Source organism: Tiliqua scincoides, chromosome 4 (assembly GCF_035046505.1).
Source record: "Tiliqua scincoides isolate rTilSci1 chromosome 4, rTilSci1.hap2, whole genome shotgun sequence".
In the NCBI taxonomy this organism is placed as follows: domain Eukaryota; kingdom Metazoa; phylum Chordata; class Lepidosauria; order Squamata; family Scincidae; genus Tiliqua; species Tiliqua scincoides.
In genome coordinates this window covers 224,739,741-224,751,126 of record NC_089824.1, presented here as the reverse complement: position 1 = coordinate 224,751,126, position 11,386 = coordinate 224,739,741, and the positions used below count along the sequence as shown (strand labels likewise).

At 48.2% G+C, this 11,386-nt stretch overlaps 1 pseudogene; it reads left to right on the top strand.

The window, feature by feature from the left end:
- Window positions 1-9,970: 9,970 nt before the first annotated feature.
- Window positions 9,971-10,085, top strand: LOC136650685 (5S ribosomal RNA; annotated as a pseudogene).
- Window positions 10,086-11,386: the final 1,301 nt, after the last annotated feature.

Genomic DNA, 11,386 nt, shown 5'->3' with positions numbered 1-11,386 from the left:
TGGACACAATACTCCAGGTGTGGCCTTACCATCGATTTGTACAACGGCATTATAATATTAGCCGTTTTGTTCTCAATACCCTTCCTAATGATCCCAAGCATAGAATTGGCCTTCTTCACTGCCGCCGCACATTGGGTCGACACTTTCATCGACCTGTCCACCACCACCCCAAGATCTCTCTCCTGATCTGTCACAGACAGCTCAGAACCCATCAGCCTATATCTAAAGTTTTGATTTTTTGCCCCAATGTGCATGACTTTACACTTACTGACATTGAAGCGCATCTGCCATTTTGCTGCCCATTCTGCCAGTCTGGAGAGATCCTTCTGGAGCTCCTCACAATCACTTCTGGTCTTTACCACTCGGAAAAGTTTGGTGTCGTCTGCAAACTTAGCCACTTCACTGCTCAACCCTGTCTCCAGGTCATTTATGAAGAGGTTGAAAAGCACCGGTCCCAGGACAGATCCTTGGGGCACACCACTTTTCACCTCTCTCCATTGTGAAAATTGCCCATTGACACCCACTCGCTGCTTCCTGGCCTCCAACCAGTTCTCAATCCACGAGAGGACCTGTCCTCTAATTCCCTGACTGTGGAGTTTTTTCAGTAGCCTTTGGTGAGGGACCGTGTCAAACGCCTTCTGAAAGTCCAGATATATAATGTCCACGGGTTCTCCCACATCCACATGCCTGTTGACCTTTTCAAAGAATTCTATAAGGTTTGTGAGGCAAGACTTACCCTTACAGAAGCCATGCTGACTCTCCCTCAGCAAGGCCTGTTCGTCTATGTGTTTTGAGATCCTATCTTTGATGAGGCATTCCACCATCTTACCCGGTATGGATGTTAGGCTGACCGGCCTATAGTTTCCCGGGTCCCCCCTCTTTCCCTTTTTAAAAATAGGCGTGACATTTGCTATCCTCCAATCTTCTGGTACCGTGGCTGTTTTGAGGGACAAGTTGCATACCTTAGTCAAGAGATCTGCAACTTCATTCTTCAATTCCTTAATAACCCTTGGGTGTATGCCATCAGGGCCCGGTGACTTATTGATCTTTAATTTATCAATGAGGTCTGAAACATCTTCTCTTTTAACCTCTATCTGACTTAACTCCTCGGTTAGGAGGGGCCGTTCGGGCAGCGGTATCTGCCCGAGGTCTTCTGCCGTGAAGACAGATGCAAAGAACTCATTTAATTTCTCTGCCATCTCTAAGTCTCCTTTTATCTCCCCTTTCCCTCCCTCACCATCCAGAGGGCCAACCGCTTCTCTGGCGGGTTTCCTGCTTCTAACATATTTGAAGAAGCTTTTATTATTCCCCTTAATGTTGCTGGCCATGCGTTCCTCATAGTCTCGCTTGGCCTCCCTATCACCTTCTTACATTTCTTTTGCCACAGTTTATGTTCCTTTTTATTCTCTTCATTAGGGCAAGACTTCCATTTATGGAAGGAAGCTTCCTTGCCCTTCACAGCCTCTCTAACTTGGCTGGTTAGCCATGCGGGCACTCTCTTGGATTTAGTGGAACCCTTCTTTCTTTGCGGTATACACCTCTGCTGGGCCTCTATTACTGTTGTTTTAAGCAGCCTCCATGCACTTTGGAGAGATTGGACTCTTTTTACCCTCCCTTTCAACCTCCTCCTAACCAGCCTCCTCATTTGAGGGAAGTCCGCCTGTCGGAAGTCAAGGGTTTTTGTTAGAGATTTGCCTGGTATTCTTCCCCCAACGTGCACGTCAAAACGGATCGCAGCATGATCACTGTTCCCCAATGGCTCAGTAACGTTTACAACTCTAACCAGGTCCTGCGTACCGCACAAAATTAAATCCAGAGTCACCTGTCCTCTGGTGGGCTCCGTGACTAGCTGATCTAAGCCACAGTCATTTAGCACGTCAAGAAATCCGGTTTCCTTATCGTGACCAGAACACAAATTGACCCAGTCAATATGAGGATAATTGAAGTCCCCCATGATTACAACCCTGTCCTTCCTTGTCACCTCCCTGATCTGTTTCCTCATTTCAAGGTCCCCATCAGATTTCTGGTCTGGAGGACGATAGCACACCCCCAGTATTACATCGCTGCTCAAGCCTGGTAATTTAACCCACAGAGATTCTACGGTGGAGTCGGACCCACCTTCAATCTCTACTTTGCTGGATTCTATCCTTCCTTAACATAAAGGGCCACCCCACCTCCAACACGCCCCTGCCTGTCCCTCCTGTAGAGTTTATAGCCCGGGATTGCGGTATCCCACTGATTCTCCGCATTCCACCAGGTTTCCATTATGCCCACTATGTCAATGTTTTCCCTTGTTACCAGACATTCCAGTTCTCCCACCTTTGCTCGTAGACTTTGGGCATGTCGCATAAAAGCATTTATACACGGAATGCCCCAGGATGGGCTGCTTATTCGCTCCTTTGTCCCCGCATCCTCTCATTGTGCCAAACTGTCTATCACATCCCATCTCCCTACCTTTCCCAATTTCTTCTCCTACCCTGCCTTTGTCTTGTTGTTCTCTAACCTCCCCATCCTCATCCCATAGGGATGAGGAGTCCCGAACCGGATGCCCCTCGGCTCCTGTCGTGTGGTTGGTCTGTGGAACTCCTTGCCACAGGATGTGGTGATGGTGACTGGCCTGGACGCCTTTAAAAGGGGATTTTACAAGTTTCTGGAGGAAAAAGTCCATTACGGGTTACAAGCCATGATGCGTATGCGCAACCTCCTGATTTTAGAAATGAGCTATGTCAGAATGCCAGATGCAAGGGGGGGCACCAGGATGAGGTCTCTTGTTGTCTGGTGTGCTCCCTGGGGCATTTGGTGGGCCACTGTGAGATACAGGAAGCTGGACTAGATGGGCCTATGGCCTGATCCAGTGGGGCTGTTGTTATGTTCTTATGTTCTGGAGGCCTTAGAAGATCACTTCCAGAAAAACGAGTATGTGTGGCCTCCCTCACCCTCAGAACTCCTTCCAGAGGCAACTGAAGTGCAGTTCCTGTCACCTCCAGATGATTACAGGACCCTCAACACCCATGGATTTCATCATCCCTGGGTTTCCTTGTCCACAAGTGGTCCTGGAATGGAATCCCCGCCAATAACGTGGGATGTCACCTATTGCCCAAACAAGGAAAATAAAAATAAAGACTCTGGCAAAAGAAATGTAAGAATGTGATACAAGAGACAGAGGAAGCCTTGGAGGAGCATATTGCCAGCAACATTAAGGGGAATAACAAATGCTTTTTCAAATGTTAGAAGCAGGAAAACTGCCAGAGAAGCAGTTGGGCCTCTGGATGGTGAGGGAAGGAAAGAGAAGATAAAAGGGGATTTGGAGATGGCAGAGAAATTAAACGAGTACTTTGCATTTCTCTTCATGGCTGAAGACCTCATATCCTGACTCGGAATTAAGTCCAGAGGTTTTCTCAGGCCTAACTGAAAGATGGCATCCACCCAAGAGATCATCAGGAACTGGAGAATGAAGTTGCTGATCTTTTGACTAAAATATGCAACTTTTCTGATAAAACTGTCACTGTGCCAGAGGCCTGGCGGGCGCTACTGCCACTGTATCCACCCCCGTGCTTGGGCCTGCTTTCCTTTTTCAGCTGGGTGGGAAGCCTCAGCAGGCAGACCAAAGCACGCTCCCTCTCCCTTCCATGTCCCCTTTTGCCGCCCACTGCCCTCCTCCCAAGGTCATTCAGTTCTGCTTCCACCCCCAACTGCTTTGAGTCCAGTATATCAAAAGCCTGGACTTTTGTCCCTTTGCGGTGAAATCGTACGGGGGATTCCCTGGGGGAGGAATCATATGGAGGTCTTCTGACCATGGAGACATTCCAGGCTCCTTCCCTGAATTCCCAGGAATCCCCTGGTGGAAAGAGATTAGTCTCTGCTCAGTCGCCAACTCTTTTGCCCAGGGATCCTCGCCTCTGGAGCTCACCATAATGAGCGCAAGCCTTCTCACACTGCTGCCGACTTTTGAAGTTGTTCTCATTTCCTCCACATCCACCGTAGTTGAAGGGCTCACACTGCTTGGAGTCCATACTGTAGAACCAGCGCTTTTGCAGAATGAAGCAGAGTCCTCCATCAGGAGGGAGGCGGCATATTCCTGGGGGAGAGGACAAAGGGGCTGGATGGCCGCCAAGCAGGCCAGAGGATCTGGCCAAGGACAGGGGAGGGGGAAAGGAACATCCCAACACAGTTCCCAGTGGGTTTTCCTCCTTCCCTTTCTCAGGCTCTACTCACCCAAGTCTGCAGACACAGTTGACCAGGAGGCCTGGAGAGCCAGGGACCCCAGAAGGAGGAAGGTGACCTTGAAACTCATGGTGCTGCTTGGTGAAGCCTGCAGGTCCCTCGGCTGATCTGGGCTGGAATCCCTCGCTTAGCAATGGATCTGGACCAGGATGTTTTCCTAGAGAAGAATCCATCACTCCTGGAGCTGAAACCAAAATCAGCAAACAGGCACCACTGGCCAAATTCACCACTCAGAGGGAAGGTGGAGTTTCACACTCAGCATGTGGAATGTGCCTGCTTTAGCTTCTTGGCATCTCTTGATCCTTTTCATTTTGGCACATCACACATTTCAGAAGTGGTTTCTTGCCAAATTATTAGCTATTAAATTCTATTAAAAAATACCTTTGCATGTCAACCTTCAAATTGCTATGTGATATTTAATACTGTTTAATTGGTAGCATGCAATTGTCTTTGATACGAAATACAATTGCATGTCACTGATGAAACACTATCAAGCAATATCTGTTTTTAAACCACCTTCCAGCGAGTCCTGTGTTCTTTGGAAGTGTGTGATTTGCCAATAAAGAAGAGCGGTTGGTAGCATCACCAAGATTACAGCAACAGCTTACAGTTTTACAGAAACAATTATCAATGATGACTACAAGACAGATGGAGAAACCATTAACCAGTGTTGGGAACCTGAGGCAGTGACTCAGACCTGAGTGGCGAAAATGCGTGATTTTTGCTGGCTCAGTAACTCGTGAGTCACGCATGTGAAGACTCTGAAAAAGACTTGACTCAGGGCTGCCCTGACTCTGCACACTTCTCCATGCTTGCTGACTTGAGTCTGCCTGTGTCTGGGGGTGCTTGCTTACTGTTCTTGCCACGTGGAAGACTTTGCATTTTGACAGTGAGCAGCAGGGAGTTCCAGTTGGGAGGCAGGAAAGCGTCAATATGAGCAGGAGCAGGGATGCAGGATGGGACTCTCTTTACCCATCTCTGATAGGAAGGAAGGAACAGATGATCATTGGACAAAGGATGGGCATATTTCCATTGGCTGAGGGAGGGCAGGAGGAGGAGCCAGTACGGCTGGTGGGGAGGGGCAACCCTCACTGAATGACCAGCTACAGTGGGACTACTTCTGAGTAGGGCTGCCAAGGATTGGGTCGTCCTGGTAAGCCTCGCAGCTGGTGCTCATGGCCCTCCTCCCTCTCAATGCTTCTGTCCCAGATCTCACGCAGTCCCTCCCACCCCTCCCGCCCTGTTTACAGATGGGACAGGGCAGCAGGGGAGTAGTTAAAGAGAACTCACACACACAGAGCCAGGCAGCAGCCCCGTTTCTTCCACGGCTGGCTTTTTAAAGGGGGTGACTCAGCCCAGGGAGAGAGAGAGAGGGCAGGAAGGAGTTCATGGTGATCTCACTTTGCACGGCATGGTTCTGTTGTTACTTGAGAGGGGGACCCTCACTGAATGAGCAGCTGCAGATGGACTAGTTCTGAGTAGAGCTGCAAGGATTGGGTTGTCCTGGTAAGCCTTGCAGCTGCTGCTTGTGACCCTTCTTCTCCCTCTTGCAGCTTCTCTCCCGGCTCTCTCGCTTTCCATTCCTGTTTACAGATGGGCTGGGAAAGCAGGGGAGTGTTCAAAGAGAGCTCCAACACACACACACCCTGGCAGCAGCCCTGTTTTTTCTGCAGCTGGCTATTTCAAGGGGGGGCCATTAGAGCCAATCCCCCTCCCAGCTCTGAGTGAATCGGCACCTCAGAAAGTGCCCCTGTTATGACCCTTTATCAAGTCGAGTTGTGGGGGCAGTGACTATTTTCATTTTTTTCTTATTTTTATTTTTCATTTCTAAATTTTTGAGTTTGTATTGTTAATTTGAGGTATTTTAAAATAAAATTATAATTAAAGAAGAACCCTCTTATAAACAAAGAAGAAGAAGAAGAGCACCTAGAAGTCAGCTAGCCCCTCACTGTTGAACTTTCCACAGGGGATTGCTGGCGGTGTTAAGAACACAGTTGGTTAGGGTGAAACCTAACACTGCCCTCTGTGTTCTGAAAGTGCATCTTAGAACATGCCCAGGACTCTTCTCTCTCACAGAGAAGTTTCCGTGGCAGAAGCTTCCTGCTAGAAGTCACAAGAAAAAGTGATCAGAAAATCAGAAGAGTCCTGCTGGATCAGGCCCAGGGCCCACCTAGTCCAGCTTCCTGCATCTCACAGTGGCCCACCAGAAAGCAGTGGCATTGCTAGGGAGTGCTGACTGCACCGGACGACGCACTAAGGGGGTGTGTGTATGAGACACTACTACTAGCCAAAATTGTGAAATTTTCAAATACAAGCCCGCGCCACTTAACAACTTTCTGCTTAACAACAGACCAAATATAGATGGTGGTCAAAGCACAACAAAGAGGCACTTAATGAGGTAGTCAGGACTCCCGTAGCCTGCAGCAGAGTGTCTGTTCACACAACAAAGAGGCTCTTAATGCAGAGACAAGGCCATCTGTCTCCAGCAGCCTGTGGTGCCAGCTGGTGTCTAGCAAGGAGAGTCTGTTCACACAGCAAAGGCAATAGATTGGGCTGAATGTTCACTTAATGACCTACTTGCACAACAATGGGAATTGTTGCTATCCCTGTCGTTAAGCAGCGCATCCCTATAGTATCATCATGTTATATATCATATGATGCATAATTCCATGCAAAATGCAATGAAACAAACTGCATTGAAACATCTGTATTCTATCAAATGGACAAATACTGTATATTATATTATTATATAACCAGAAAAAGAAATCACAACTGCCTTATGTAACAAATAGTGAATTTTTAAAACTCAAAACTGATCAATGTAAGTGATTGTTCTGAGAACCAATGAGGGGTTATTATGACATAGCAGGGAACCAGTAAGAGGTTAGTATAAGTCAGCTATCTTTTCCATGTGGTAGAGTTCATACTAGAACAGGGGTGCCCAAACCCCGGCCCTGGGGCCACTTGCGGCCCTCAAGGCCTCTCAGTGCGGCCCTCAGGAAACCCCCAGTCTCCAATGAGCCTCTGGCCCTCCAGAGATTTGTTGAAGCCCGCACTGGCCCGACGCAACTGCTCTCAAAGTGAGGGCGACTGTTTGACCTCTCACGTGAGCTGTGGGATGAGGACTCGCTCCACTGCTTGTTGTTTCAGATCTGTGATGCAGTAGTGGCAGCAAAGGAAAGGCCAGCCTTGCTTTGTGCAAGACCTTTTATAGGCCTTGAGCTATTGCAAGACCTTCATTCATTCATATAAATTCATCTTTAATATATTCATTTATGAAAACTTATGTAAATTTATTCAAATTTTAAATGTAAATTAATTCTTTCCCCCCGCCGGCCCCCGACACCATGTCAGAGAGACGATGTGGCCCTCCTGCCAAAAACTTTGGACGCCCCTGTACTAGAACTTGCATTCAGTTGAGTGCAATGATGGCCCTCCCCAGCCCCACGCCCGGGGGAAGGTCTGTGATGGCGCCCCCCCCGCAGGCTATCTCCACCCCCCTACTCACCTGAGGCTCACGGAGTCTTGCACAACCCAGGACTGTGTCAGGGAAGCCTCTCTGCGGCTCCCTGAAGCTATAAACTGTGCTTCCGAGAAACCGGAAGCAGAGCTGACGCCCCCGTCGGAGGCTCCGCGGTGTCCTGGTGACTTTTGCCCGGGACTTTTGCCCCTTAGAAGTCTATGGCAGGTCCGCAACTGGTTGAATGAATTTCATCAAGTTGTCAACTAAATTTTTTTTGTTGGTTAGTGATTTGTTGGGTGACCTGTACAGTTATATATTAAAATAAATACATATTTATTAAATATTAACTTTAATGGGGTTACACCAACCCTAGTGAATTCGGTGGATTTAGGTTGTATGTATGATATTGTAATTTGTTCTCTATGGTCTGGCCTGGGAGGAGGTACATCATGGGGTGATGCAATGAACTCTCACACCAGGTGAGGCAAACCCTAGTGGTGCCTCTGCCTCAGGACATACTCAAGACAAGAAGCCAGTATCCTTTGGTCACTCTCTTCCATCTGGCATTCAGCGATAGGCTGCCTCTCAAAACAGGAGATTGCATACAGTTATCATGACTTTTAGTCTGTGTTGGACTTTTCCTCCATTAATCTGTCCAATTCCCTTTTAAAGACATTGGCCAGGTGCCATCTCCACATCCTGTGGCAAGGAGTTCCACAGATTAATTATATGTGGGTAAAGAAATATTTCCTTTGTTCTAAGGAAGAAAATATTTCCTTTGTCAATTTTGGTGGGTGTCCCCTTGTTCTGGTCACGTGCAAGAGGGGAAAGAAGTCCCTTCTTTCAATTCAGTGCATTGCTTTATATGTCTCAGTCATATTTCCCCTCAGGTGCCATCTCTGTAGACTGAAGAGCCCCAAACGCTGCAGCCTTTCCTCATCAGAGCAGTGCCCAGCCAAGTAACCATTTTGGTTACTCTCTTTTGCACCTTTTCTAGTTCCACTAGATCCTTTCCGAGACATGGTGACCAGAACTGGACACATTACTCCAGCTGTATTCGCAGCTTGGGGGTTCTCCTCGACTCACAGCAGTCCTGGATGCCCAGGTGTCAGCTGTGGCCAGGAGCGCATTTGCCCAACTTTGGTTGGTGTGCCAGCTGCGGCCATACCTGCCTCATTTGGAGCTGGCCACAGTGGTCCATGCCATGGTGACATCAAGATTAGACTATTGCAATGTGCTGTACGTGGGGCTGCCCCTGAAGATGGTCCAGAAGTTGCAGTTAATGTAGAATGCGGCGGCTCGTGTGGTTGCTGGAGGTTGGCGGTTTGACATCCACGAAAGCTGAGTGTTGGGAGAGTTAGGACAGACAGAAGAAAATATTTCTTTACCCAGCGTGTAATTAGTTTGTGGAGCTCTTGGCCACAACAAATAGTTATGGCATCTTGCCTGGATGCTTTTAAGAGGGAATTGGACAAATTTCTGGATGAGAAGTTCAATACAGGTTCCAAATCATAGTAGGTCTGTGCAAGCTCTTGGTTTTAGAAGCCGGCTGCCTCCAATTGATGCAGGGGAGGGCACCAGGATGCAGGTCGTGTCTGTTGTCTTGTGCGCTCCCTGGGGCATTTGGTGGGCCACTGTGAGATACAGGAAGCTGGACTAGATGGGGCTTTGGCCTGATCCAGCAGGGCTCTCCTTATGTTCTTATGTTTCTTCATAGGACTTGTCCTTCAGCCTTGTCGCTCACCCTTGTTGCTCTCTTCTGAGCCCACTCCAGTTTGGCTACATCTTTCTTAAAGTGGGATGCCCAGAATTGGACAGCACTCCAGGTGAGGTCTAACCAGTGCAGAGCTAAGCAGAACCATGAATTCTCACGACTTGGAAGCTACAATTCTACTTATGCAGGCAAAAATTGTGTTGGCCTTCATTGAAGCCGTATGACATTGCTGACTCGTGTTCATCTTGCAATCCACTGCAGCTCCAAGATCCCTCTCACATGTTGTGCTGCCAAGTCAGGTATCTCCCATTTTATACCTGTGTCTTTGGTTATTTTTGCCTAAGGGCAGAACCTTCATTTGTCCCTCTTGAACTTCATTGTGTTCATTTCAGCCCAGGATTCCATTTTGTCCAGGTCTTCGCAGTGGCGTCACTAGGATTTGAGTCACCAGGTGCGGGAGGCCTGTGCGTCACTCCATGTAGTGGGTGGGGCAACGCCCCAGGTGGGCGTGGTGATGTACCATTGCCCCACCCCCACCGGTTTTTTGGCTGTACCTTTTGTTATAACACAGATATTTCAATGTTACCCTGCACATGCCCGATCTCATCTGATCTCGGAAGCTAAGCAGGGTCAGGCCTGGTCAGTACTTGGATGGGAGACCGCCTGGGAATACCGGGTGCTTTCCAGACTGGAGGTTGCCAGCCATGCCAACGTTTTCAATGTGGTTTGTTTCATTGCATTCTGCGTGAAATGGTGCATTGATTGATATATAACATGATGGTCTTATTCCTCCAAACTGTGATTTTAGTTATTTTGGTCCCTAGTGATCTCTCTCTCTCTCTCTCTCTCTCTCTCTCTCTCTCTCTCTCTCTCTCTCGCACACACACACACACACACACACACACACACACGTGTCAACTTACTAACACCTTATTGCAGCAGTTCTCAAACTTTTAGCACTGGGACCCACTTTTTAGAATGACAATCTGTCCAGGACCCATTGGAAGTGATGTCATGGCCAGAAGTGACATCATCAAGCAAATTAAAATAATCAAATTAAAATAAAATAATTACATAAGGGGGAGCCAGTCCTGTTCCACCAAGTGAATCTACTCTGAAGTAAGTCCTATTGTGCTCAATGGGGCTTACTCTCAGGAAAGTGTGGGTAGGATTGCAGCCTGTGAACCCAATCCGATGCATGTCTACTCTGAAGTAAGTCCCATAGTGGTCAATGGAGCTTACTCTGTAGTCTGCCTGAAATAACAACCCCCCAAAAAAGAATCAGTGAGATTTCCAGCCCTCCCCAGTGCCCAGTTTAAAGTTCTTCTGTTTCAAGCATATCAAGATAAAGACCCTCCTGGCTTTGCAAGTGCAAAATGGAAAACTTCCCCTTACCAGTTCAAGCCACTTTTTTGTCCATTTAGTGGGGGGGGGGCTGCCTTCTGGAGCATTTGTTGCGCTCCAGCTCCATGGATCGGGACCATTCCAGTGTCCTCACATTCCCCTTTGCCTGGCCTGACCACCAGCCAAGGCACGTCTGCCCACTCGAGAGTAAATGCAACATGAGGCTGCTTCACTTTCCATAGAGCTCCATAGACTTGCAGCTGGGAGGGGGGACCTCCTTCTCTATGTTTTTGGGGGCTGCATTCATTGGATCAGGACCATTCTGATGTCCTTGGAGCCTCTCAGCCTGCCTTGACTAAGGCAAGTCCACCTACTTGCAAGTAAACGTGACCACGTGGCTTCATTTTGGGCTCAGACTCGCAGCTGGGAGGGGGAGCTTCTCGGGTGTTTTTGGGGGGCTGCATTCATTGGATCGGGACCATTCTGGTGTCGTTGGATTCCTCTCAGCTTTCCCTTTTTGACAGACTATGGCAAGTATGCCTAGTAGCGAGTAAATGCGCAATACGGCTCACTTTCACTTTCCATAGGGCTCCATGCATTTTTTCCTTCCGGTTTTTTGGCCATAACTTTTGAAGGAAAGG